We start from the raw sequence: 11,993 nt of genomic DNA on the forward strand, positions 1-11,993 counted from the left end.
TCACCCCCTCCAGAAGCCATCTGCTGTTCACAAGGCCACCAGTGCAGCAAGTCAACATTCATTTGATGCAACCAGTCTGTTAGAGCCAGTAACCCTGTGTAAAATCGATGCAAAATTACCACTGTGCTTAACTACAATGTGCCATGGAACAACCAGGCACTGACAAATCTCTCTGTTTTCCCTGGGAAATCACATTTGTGGCACTTTTACCCCCAAATCTCAGCAGCAGCGTCTGTTAACACCGGTTAACAGCTTTGGGTACCCAGAGCTGCCTTCAGCTCACGTGAAAACGTCTCCTCGTAACGCCCAGCGTGAGCCCAAGAACGACGCCTCCCCAACGCCCAAACTGAGGAACCTCAAGCAGTGCCCCCTTCTCCAAGGGCTGCGTTACAATCTGTGACAGAAAGGGGCTTCCACAGCCTGGAAAAGCTCCACAAGGAACTGGAGATTCCTGGGTCTCAGAGTAATTCTAGAGCTCAAGTGGTGACAGCCATCAGCTCCAGCTCAGACAATACATGCCAACGCCCATCACTGACCCAGGAAGGCAGCTCTTCCTGTCCTGCCCAACGCCTTCAAATCCAGCACACTTTGTCCCTCCAACAGGAGGCAGCTGATTGATTTCTAACACCACTCTTCTCTGTCTACTTCGAGATGAACCAGACATACGTTATACAAGCAACCAAGTCCCCGCCTGGAAGCAGCGGAGCCTTTTGCCTTCTCCTTCCCACCCCACTTTGCAGGAGAAGGAAAACAAACGGCAGAAGAGACGCTGAGAAATTCAACCACCACATGGAGAGGGAACCTTTGAGAGCGGGAAAACTTATCCGTACAATGGAGAGAGCTACGCTGAATGAATAACACTGAAAATGAACCCTTCTTGCAGGGTAAAGTGCACAGCAATTCAAGACCTGCTGAACAGACCCCTGCCATTCTCAGCAATAAACAACCCCCAAGGCTCAACCAGCCAGCCAGGGTCACTGCTCTAAATCCAAGCGCAGCTGCACCGACCTGAGCCAGCACGGACACAGCCGCCTCCCTTGGCCCACACGAAGCTGCACAGGCCACGCGCTGCTCCAACAGGAACGTGCTGGGGACACCCGGGTTTCTCATGGCGGCCTCTGCGCTGTCACCTGCACAAAGCACCAAGAGACCGGCAGCTGTGGGCTCAGCTCCGGGGGTTCCCGGGACCGGGGTCTCCAAGGGCCCGTTCGCACACGGATCCTTGTGCGCGCGCCCCGACCGCGGGCGCCTCTCCCGCCCCCATCCCGACCCGCCGCTCACCTCCCCGGACCCGCCGCTCGCTCCCCCGGACCCGCCGCTCGCCTCCCCGGACCCGCCGCTCGCTCCCCCGGACCCGCCGCTCCCCGCCCCGGACCCGCCGCTCGCCCCCCCGGACCCGCCGCTCGCTCCCCCGGACCCGCCGCTCGCTCCCCCGGACCCGCCGCTCGCTCCCCGGACCCGCTCAGCAGCCTCGGCTCAGCAGCCTCCGCTCGCCCCAGCCCTGTAGCCGGAAATTGCGTCACCGGGAGGGGCGAGCCGAGCGGCGCTGCCGGCAGGACCCCGACAGAGCTGTCCGATTATTCGCCTGACCCGCCAAATTTTTATACGAAATGTGACTGAGTTGAACAGTTATTAAAATAACAAAGTCTCTGGCAGCCGTGCCGTCATGGTGGCTCAGAGAGTGGAAAACCCCCTGAACTGCAGGTCAGCCTCAGCTCTCAGATGAGCTCCTCCCCGCCCTCCGCACCGCTGACCCCGCAGCACAAAGCGCGACCGGCGCGTCCCGCGGGCGGACTCGGTGTCCGCGCTCGTTCGTCGCCTCCTCGCTGGCTGCAGCGGGACTGAGGGGCTGTGGGTTCCAAACCTGCGGTTTGCTGCCCTTGCACAGAGGAGAAGGCTCGGCTGCTGAGAACAGGTTCCGTGTTAAACTCGGCTGAAGAGAAGTTTCTCCTCCTGGGATCTCAGAACAGCAGCAGCTCCAAGGAACTGACAGAGCATGGGCCGCGGGCATTTCTCAGTGTCTGTGCTGAGAGGTTTGATCTGGGCGTTGTTAATGCCAGAAAGAGGTGGAAAGATAGAGAGATAAAGATGAGGGGTCGTGCTGCACAGAGTTACAGCATTTTTGCAAATGAGGAACTGAAATACGTAGCTTACGCTTTTTCTATGGATAAACAACATTTAATCCAATTCCTTAACTGTATTCCTTGAACACGTGTTCGTTAGAGCACAAGCCAAACAGCGCTGGGTGCACGGGCGATTCACTCTTTGTACTGGACATTCACATTAACAGTGCTGATAGTGGTTACATCACCAATCCCGTGTCCATTTCAATTTCAATTCCCCTGGTCCTTGGGTTACTCCCCAGGTTCTTTCTCCCGTCCGTGGTCCTTTAACTCAAGAGCCGTGTGTCCACCCTTTCTCTGCAGTCCGAACGGCTGGTTCTGTAGTTAATGAGGCAAGAAAAGGTCCTTCCCATCGTGGGGTCAGAGTTTCCTCTTTCCAGGTTTTAATTAGTGCTTTATCCCCAGGTTGTATTTTATGAATCGGAAACCCTAAAGGCAGAGTCTGATTTAAAATCTCTTTCTCCCTTCATTTAGTTCCTGCGACTATAAACTTCATATGCAATTTCAATTAGCTGAGCAATAGTTACATCCCTCAGCTCCTCCCTTTTGTAGTTTCTTACACTAATTTCAGACCCAGATCAGTCTGTGCGCAGAACAACACTGACTGCAACACAGCTAACCCAGAATTTCACATTCACATCACTTCCCCCTCTCATTTACTCTCATGTGTACAGATGCATCTGAACGGGGAGCATGGTGGCACTTTAATAATGGAACCGGTTCTCATTTTGTAATTATCTCCCCGAACAAAATTCTTTTGGTACCAAATATAAACGTGCGAAGTAAAAGGCTGAGCTCAGACACGCAAACCGCACGCCAAGCTCAAATATACAAACAGATCACAATTACATTCATTCAAGACAATATCTCGATTTTAGCCTTGCGCCTTTGGGCCGCTCGCTGCTCAGCCGGGTGGAGGCACCGCTGGGGCTCCTGACAAACAGGGCAGTGCGGCTGGAGCCCCATCGGCACCCGCCCCGCTGCTCCAGCGAGCTGGGCTGGGCAAGGCTTTGATGGGTGTCCATCTGGGTGATACAACTGTTATCCCAAAACCAGGGGTCTGTACTCGGTGTGCACACGGAAGAAAAGCCACATTTAGTACACCGAGATGAGACACAGCCTGTCAAAAGCAGCACGAAAAACACACGTTCTCACTGTTTTCCCTACACACTACACTGAATTCTAAACAATGTAGCCTTGTATTAACTTTCCAAACATTAACATAATGTGTTTTCCAGTAAAACATAGGCTGTGTTGTAAATCCAAAGCGAGTAATGCCATGGTTTGCACAGTTCTGATGTGAATATTGGTGTTTGTGCCCAGCAACACATTGTATTTCATTGTGAATGCGCCAGAATATTTCCGGTCTGACTTTGTGTTGTACAGATAATGTCAGATTGGTTTTAGATCGTGTGGGTTCAAGGTTTGCACAGCTGAACGTGCTGCCGTGGTGTGCGTCTGTCTGTCCAGAGCCGGTAACGTGTATGTTTGTACAGCTTGTGTGTGATTTCTGTTTCTTGCAATAACAATTGTTTGGAGTGTGGTTTTTGCCATTTTCACATTGTATCACTCAGCTCTTGTTTTTCAATGCTTTTTTTTTTGCCTAATGGTTTTTGGAAAAGTTCTCAAAAACCACTGAGAAACCGTTATTGTTAAACTTGGTGCTGTTTCTTTCTTGTGACTTGGGGCTTCAAAGAAATACCCAAACCAATACATTCCATACATTTGGAAGACAGTTCTGTGCAGCTAAATGATTCCTTTTCTTGTCCTTAAATACTTGGGCATTTGTGCTAGAACTGTGTAACAGGAGTGATATTGTTGGGGCACCTCTGAGTGTAAGTTTGTCTTGGATAGATTGCCATGAATGTAGACACTGCTGCTCCACAAAGTGATGTTCTGAAGTTCTGCATTTGATCTTTTCACTTCATCTGATGGAGCAGTGGAGTTTAATCATTTGTCTGCAAATGAAACTCCCTAAAAGGCAGTGTACAGGGAACCTGCGGCAGGGAGCTCCTGATTCCCACCTGACTCCTCCAAAGGCCTCTCTTAAAAGTGAACAAAAGCCAACAAAAGCTGCGGCCCCTCCCTCCTGGGCCACTGCGGTGGGCGCCTCCCCTGAGACCGCAGGAAGGTCCAGGCTCCTTGTCCTGAGTGGTCAGGGCATCGCTGGCAGGTGGCACCTGCTCGCCTGCTCACGGCCACTCTTGGGTGCCTTCATGGCCCAAAATCCCCGGGGATGCCACAGGGCCACCCACTTTTTCCTCGCAGAGGGCACCAGTGCCCAGGAGGCCTGGACATAGAGGTGGGCAGGGAAATGGAGATAGGCTGGTGTCGAGGGTTAAGATTGCGGGGTGACAATCAAACCCTGGCAGATGTGTTGTCAACCTCCTCTCCCCCCCACTTCCCCCTTTTGCCCCTCCCTCTCCCCCCTTCCCACTCAGCACAGGTGATTGAGAGGGAAAGAAGGACAGAGAGAAGAGAACTGGAAAAGTTCAAGATGTTTTACTAATGCTACTGGTAAGAATAGAGAAAATAACACAAATATACAAAACCAATCTTGAAAGTCTCAGCAACTGCAGAGCCAGCACCCAAAGTCCTGGATTGGACTCTGTAGCCAACCGGAGCTGGATTCAGTCTCTCACTGGCCTCAGTTCGCAGGGACGACCAGCAAGGTCCTCTCCTAATGTCGGCCATAAGCAGAAGGGAAGGAAAAAGGCAAAAGGGAAGGAAAAGGGACGAGATCCTCGTGATCTCCCGCTTTTATATGAAGTATTCACGTGAATGGAATGTTATACACAGTTGGTCATCAGTTTCTCGTTGCCCCTCTCGTGAGATGTCCATCCGTGCTTATCAATAAGTTTTCATTCCATTGCTACGTTTATGTCCTGGTTTTGTTAAAAACAAGTTTCTCTTTTAGTGAATTTGCCTGTCAGCTAAAGCCTTCATGTCAGCTGCATTTTCCTGGAGAACCCAACACATGTTTTGGTTAAACCCAGCAAGGGAATGCAAACTTATTGATAAGCACGGATGGACATCTCGCGAGAGGGGCAATGAGAAAACTGATGACTGAGCGACTGACCAATGGTGAATAACATTCTGTTCACGTGAATACTTCATATAAAAGTGGGAGATCACGAGGATCTCGCCCCTTTTCCCTTTTCCCTTTCTTTCCTCATGGCCTTTTTCTTGTTTTGTTAACTACAGAACCAGCTGTTTGGAGGGCAGAGAAAAGATGGACACACGTCTCTCAAGCTAAAGGACCCCTGACGGAAGAAAGAACCTTGAAAGTATCTCAAGAACCGGGCAAACTGAAATTGAAGTTGACTCGGGGTTGTAAATGGACTGTGGTATAAGCATATCCACAAAGGGAACTTACCAACAGGATTGTGTAAGAAATGTCTAAGAATAGAAGATCAGGAAACCAGAGCTCGGTTGAGGATTCCAGTTGCCACTGGAAGAATAGAAAAAAAATAGCCAAGAATGGTGGGAGGTATTTACTGAAGGGGTGAATGGGAATTTAGAGAGTCCACCAGTGATGAAAAGAATAGAGTGCACACAGAGAAATCAAATTCCGTGTTGCTCCTGTTGTTCCTAGGAAGTGAAGGCCAAGAGTTGGGAAACGATAATCGCCACGCTAACGACAAAAACAGGAAAGGCGGGGACACGGCCCTCGCTGCCGAGAAGACGACGAACTCGGCTGCCGGCTGCAACCTGCTCGGCCAGAGAGCGTGGAAACCTGGACCTGATCCTCTTGCCAGGAGCGGTGACTTATTCTTCCCAACTTAGCCTGGCTAATCCCTGTACCAAGTGCTACGAGCGTGTGAGAATAGGAAGACTAACCCAGTATGTTCTACATTATCACACTCGTATTAATTCTGGATGTTATGATAGAACAAAATTGGAGAAGTGTGAAATCCAAGGGCAGAAATGATGGGTAGCAACTAACCTAGAGAAAGGTGGACTCGCTGTAGGCTCTGCCTCCTGCCCTAGGGGAGAACAGAGGATCTGTTTTACACAAGCTGGTAGGAGGGGCTATTCAGATGGAGGGGGAGTGCAAGACAAAACTTGAAACAGAGAGGAGTTTAATAAATGCCCCATAGGAGGAATGCAAACTTGGAAAGATGGTGAATGGCCTGCACAAAGAATATTTGAATACTATGATCCAGCCACATGGGCCCAAGATGGAAACTGGGGATCCCGTACCCCTATATATATGCTAAACCAAATTATTCGGTTGCAAGCAGTGGTTGAAATAATAAGCAACCAGACGGCTGAGGCACCGAATCTCATAGCGAGACAATTGTCTCAGACCAGAGCTGCAGTGTACCAAAATCAGGGAGCGTGAGATTGGCTTTTAGCTGAAGAGAGGGGGGCGTCTGTGGGAAACCGAATACTTCGGAGTGTTGTTTGGAAAGAGATAACGATGGGGAAGCCATAATGAAAATAGCAGAGGAGATAAAACGCGTTGCACATGTACCAGTACAGAAATGGAATTCTATACTTACTAGCCATTGGTGGGGTAACTTATTTGGGGGAGCCTGGTGGAAGAAAATAGGCTTCACGATAGTATGTGCATTTCTGGGTTTACTGTTTGTGCCACGTATGACCCCGTGCTTTGTTCGGTTAATACATTCAGTAGTCCAAGCCATGCAAATCTCAGGCACGCCTATAGATCCTGAAATGGCAGCAAAAGGAATGGGCTATAAACTAATGATTTTAAAAGATAACACCAAACTGGACCTGGCCATCGCACTGGGAAGAAGAAACCCAAAAGGAAAGCGCTAGGAAGTGCAGTGAGCGGGGTCACCACGCCAAAGAGCGCGAGCTCCCGCTGCAGCCCAACAGATGCCATTGCTGCCGGGGCACCAGCCACCCGGTCATCAGCTGCCCCAGAAGAGCAACACGAATGTTTTGTTCAACATGAGAATTTGTTTGTTCTTTGAGGGAGAAAGATAAGTCTTCTCCTGTCGAAGCAGCCTTCTTACTTGTGGTCTGAGAAAAGGTTAAATAGGGAATCATCATGTTAGTACAAGAATTTACTAACCTTCCCGAAAAGGGGGGAACTGACAGAGGGAACTAACTAACTAACTAACCCATTACATTAAGAAAAAACAGAACCTCGTCGAATGCCAAGGTAAGAGGTTTTACTGCACCTAGATGTAAACTTGAGAAGACGAGATAACGAAGATTTACAGCAAAAGGGGGGAACCAGTCTGATTTCAATCGACTTGGCAGCTTGGGTTCCAGTCCACTCAACATAATGAGCCAAAGGTAAAGAGGTCACTGTGACGAGGCTGAAGGAGCCTTCATCCAAAGACCCTCCTCAAGACCACCAGATGGCACTGCGCAGGTGCAACAGGGAGGGGTCAAGGAGGAGACTACGGAAATGATCACCTGGGACTCATTTTAAGAAGAAGCAGGAAAGGTTATGAATATGTAGAGGCGTTCCTGGGGTCATTATGAATACGTAACACCTTACTGTATTAAACACACCTCATTCAGCTTCTTTGGGGAACTCAGAACTTGCTGAGCTGACACCAAGTCCGGCTGTGTCCCTGTCACCCGCAGAGTGCCCGCATCCTCCCCACGGTAGCGGGCATTGTGACAAAGGTTCTATGTCAGCTGGGTGTGGCAGCCGAGCGCCCCCTAGGGGAGGGGGAGCCTGTCAGCCCCGGGCCTGTCACTGCCTGCTGTCCCCCCTGTCAGCAGCGAGGCCTCGGAAAAGTTTCCAAAACATCCCCAGACTTGGGTCCAGCGTGGCCAAAAGTCTCCAAGAGACAAGTCGGAAAGAAGGATATGGAACAAAGGGAGAAAGCGAAGGGAGCAAGCCAAAGGGAGGGAAGAGGAAAAACTAGTGCTGAGCTGCAGGACTGAAATGGAGGAGGTTTTGCATTTTCTTATGATACAGTTGTATAGGTGGCTTCAAGCCTAGACAACACGATTTCACGTTTTTCTTCTGGAGTTATGCATTTGCTGTTCTTTCTTTCTTCTTGTTCTTTTAGCAGGATCATTTTATCTGAGCATGGCAGTGGCCCTAAAGGCACTTGCTTTGATAGAGCTGTCCAATAAGGTGTTGAACAAGTCCTCGCAGACACGCAATGATGTAGCACGCTATAGAAATCAGTGCTTCTGTTACTTCGATTAAAGAAGTAATTTCTCTCAATATTCCAAACCAAGATTCTAACAATCCCATGAGTGGACTATCTACACCTGAATTCTCAGCCAATTCTTCTGCTGAAGCTGTGGTTAGACATATATCACCTTTTTCTGCCAACATCGTATCTGGGACCATGTTATTTTCCCATGCCATTCTACTAGTAGCATCTAATTGCTTGGTGATTCATTTAACTGCTTGTCTAGTATAACTTATAAATAAATGTTATTTATCCCGTCTACACTCTTGTTTGTAGTTACCTACCAAAACAAAAAGGACTCAGAACCCGCAGCTAACTTGACTTCTTGCTTTGTGTTCCTTGGGGACTCCTCTGGGGACCCCAATCTAATTGAAATAAACCCTGTCATCAGAGGAAAGCCCTCAACTCCTTTTTCTGTTGCCCTGATGGATCACAGGGTTCAAATGCCAGGGTAAAAGGAATTTCCAATTGTACGACGTCACAGGTACCTTCCCAGTGGGGGATAAAATGGAATGAAGTGTCATCTTCCCACAGTACCACCAAAGATCCACTCAAGAAGCATTTGAGGACATATGAGGACCAACTTCCCGTGTCTCTGCACACCTACTCATGTTCCTAGGAACTTGGTATCATTCCTGCCGCGTCGTGAGAGACAGGCAGTATGATTTTCAATTATTCCTGAAAATGCCAGGGGGATTTTGATATTTTTCCCTGCAAAGCTGGAAACAGTAGGGAGAGAGTATGACACGACTTATTTCTCCATGCCGTAGAGTCTTGGCATAAGGCTAAGACGCACTCCATCCCCTGTCAATCTTCGCTCCACCCCAGAGGGAAGGGTACCACTTGGGCCACAGGCCTTCCTGCCGCACAGGCATAGCAATTGCTCTTGTTTAGGCTTTGCACCATATATTTGATCCATTCTACCCAGGCATTTGTACCTCCATATATTTTGAACCTTCCCAGGGCATCTTTTCTACTAATGTCTATTTGTGATCCATAAACCCCACTTACTGAATCATCTGCTCTCTGCCTTGCAATTAGCAAAGGGTTGCACTGCAGAGACTCACATCCTGGGAGAGACTGTCCTTTAGATAGGGTCATTTTTCTTTGCAACTCTATAACCGTTCATTGCTCACTGTCCATCCCCTAAACTCTGTGCTCCAAATAACACTGTACCAGGAGGGGCAATGAGAGACAGCAACAAAAACTGTGCACTTATTTAAATCATCCTTAGACTCAGGCCCCTTGGACACGTTTCTTTTCATAACTCCATTCTCTTTAGCTCTGTACATCCCCACAGTTAAGGATGTGGCAATCATCTACTCAAATTGTTAGGGAACCTTCAGTTTCAGTGACGTTTGTTAAGTAACCCATTTGTAAATTCTACATACACAGGATTAACAATCCCCAAAGGTTTCATTTCATTTTCATCTCTGTATCTTTAGTCGAAGGGGGTCATCAGTTGTCAATACTTGCCACTCGTCATTGTCCTTTGGAGGTTCGATTGGCTCTTTAATCTGTGTCTAATGAGTCCACCCTTTCTCAGCTGGTCGTACCACTGTCTCGGTGAGCAGCAGAACTTGAAATGCTCCTTCCCAATCTGGCTGAAGCTTCCGTTTCTTTCCAGGATTTGACCAGGACCCAGTTTTCAGGCTGAAACTTGTGAGCTGCAAACTCTAAAGGCAGAGTTTGTGCCAGACGGCCTTGTGCCTGAGAGAAGATAGGCAAGACAACCCGAGTATACAGTTTTTGAGAAATAAATCCTTAGTTTCAAACTGTGGAGGTCCACCTGTTCTTAAACTTTTGCTACCACTGCTGCTGCGGCAGTGCTCAGGAGGAAAGCTTCTCCCCAGCTGGCAAGGTGATCAACCAACACTAGTATGTATTTAATTCGACCAGCTACAGGCAAATCACCTTGAATATTTTGAGAGAGTTGTAAACTTGGACCCTGCCCTCCTGCAGGCTGCTTTTTAAGTGCCTTTTTATTTCTTCTTTTACAAACCACCCATCTTTCACAAATCTGCTTGGCTATAGTATAAATTCCCGTATTACGTCACACATTGCTTGTGTTCCCCAATAACTCTCCTGATGTAGAATCGCTAATACCTCCCTCATGATTTGCTTATTTAACATTTCTCTACCATCTGGGAGTACCCATTTCCCACTCTGTTCCCTGGCTCCTCATTCTTGGAGGACTTCTTCTTATTTTTCATCAAAAACTGGAATTTCCTGTGAGGCCAGGACCTCAAGCGTGAGATAACTTACAGTTATCACTTCAGGTTTTAAGGCTGCTTCTCAGGCCATTTCATCTGATAACCAATCTCCCCTGACACAAAAGGAGTTTCCCCTCTGATGTCCCAATGGACATCATGCACTACAGCCACTTCTATTGGTGACATCAGATTATGTAACACTTGTCCAACTGGTTCTTCACAAACCAATTCTTTCCCTTTGCTATTAATTAGACCCCATTCTTCCCAGATTTTCCCAAAGGTGTGCACTACTCCAAATGCATATCTAGAACCGTTACAGATGGTACCTTCTTTTCCATCTAACATTTGCAGTGCCTGATTGACAGCGTATAGCTGGCATGTTTGAGCTGACCAGTTATTAGGTAACCTGCCCGTTTCTTATTTCACCACTCACACCTTCAACGATGGCACACCCATTGTGTCTTTTCCCCTGAATTATCCCTGAAGTCCCATCTATGAGGAGGTGCAGCCCATTGTCATCTCTCCTCAGGAAAGCAGCAGGGTTTAATTTCCTGCTTTCTTTCACCAGAAGAGCGGTGACTGCTGCAGTTTGCACACACTCAAGACACTGGCTCTAAGAGCTTAGATAAGTGTGCCACTGGCTGTCGCTTCCCCCCAGCCCACTTGCTGGTGGAGCAGTGTGGGAGGCAGAACAGGCCACCCTGTGCAAGCATTGCTCAACAGTACCAAAAACATCTCTGTATTATCAACACTGCTTTTAGCACGAATCAAAAAACATAGTCCCATACTAGGTACCACAAAGAACATTAACTCCACCCTGGCCAAAACCAACACAAACCTCCAGGTAATAGAATAGCTCTCAAATTTTCTCCTTATCACCCCCCCAGGCAGTAACTGTGCTTCCACACCCAGAGCCTGTAAAACCTTTGTCTCTAATAAATAAGCTGGGGAATCTTCCACTAATATATTCCTTCCCCATACACTTTTAATTCTTATTATCACAGATAGGAATTTATTCATAACTGTCTCTCCTTCCTCCCTGCTACCCCATTTATTACAACTCTTTCTTCAGTTTTAGATCTTTTTAGGGTAGAATTTAGAAGGGATAGGGTAGCTTCTGTTTTTACTAAAAACTAGACCTCATTACCTCCTACTTCACCAATTACATGCCCCTTTGCCATTTAAACAAGTTGCCCCACAAAAAAGAAACACCACAAATATTTTCAGCCCCTCTGATTTTCCAAAGTGTATTGAGTTTTCCTCCTTTAGTCATTTCTAACAGTTGCCGTCCTCGGGGTAAATATGCCACATTTCCACAATAAGAGCATTCCATTTTCTCTCACTCTCTCACTGTACCAAATGCTACAAGCGTGTGAGAATAGGAAGACTAACCCAGTATGTTCTAAATTATCACACTCGTATTAATTCTGGATGTTATGATAGAACAAAATTGGAGAAGCGTGAAATCCAAGGGCAGAAATGATGGGTAGCAACTAACCTAGAGAAAGGTGGACTCGCTGTAG

General features: G+C 47.9%; 1 non-coding gene across 1 annotated transcript; it reads right to left on the minus strand.

Annotated features, from left to right (window-relative positions):
• Window positions 1-452: 452 nt before the first annotated feature.
• LOC139826726 (small nucleolar RNA SNORD45) lies at window positions 453-537 on the minus strand. Its single transcript, XR_011736870.1, has one exon. It is a non-coding gene; the product is annotated as a small nucleolar RNA SNORD45 (small nucleolar RNA).
• Window positions 538-11,993: the final 11,456 nt, after the last annotated feature.

The sequence above is a fragment of the Patagioenas fasciata genome, unplaced genomic scaffold (assembly GCF_037038585.1).
Source record: "Patagioenas fasciata isolate bPatFas1 unplaced genomic scaffold, bPatFas1.hap1 Unplaced_1, whole genome shotgun sequence".
Classification (NCBI taxonomy): domain Eukaryota; kingdom Metazoa; phylum Chordata; class Aves; order Columbiformes; family Columbidae; genus Patagioenas; species Patagioenas fasciata.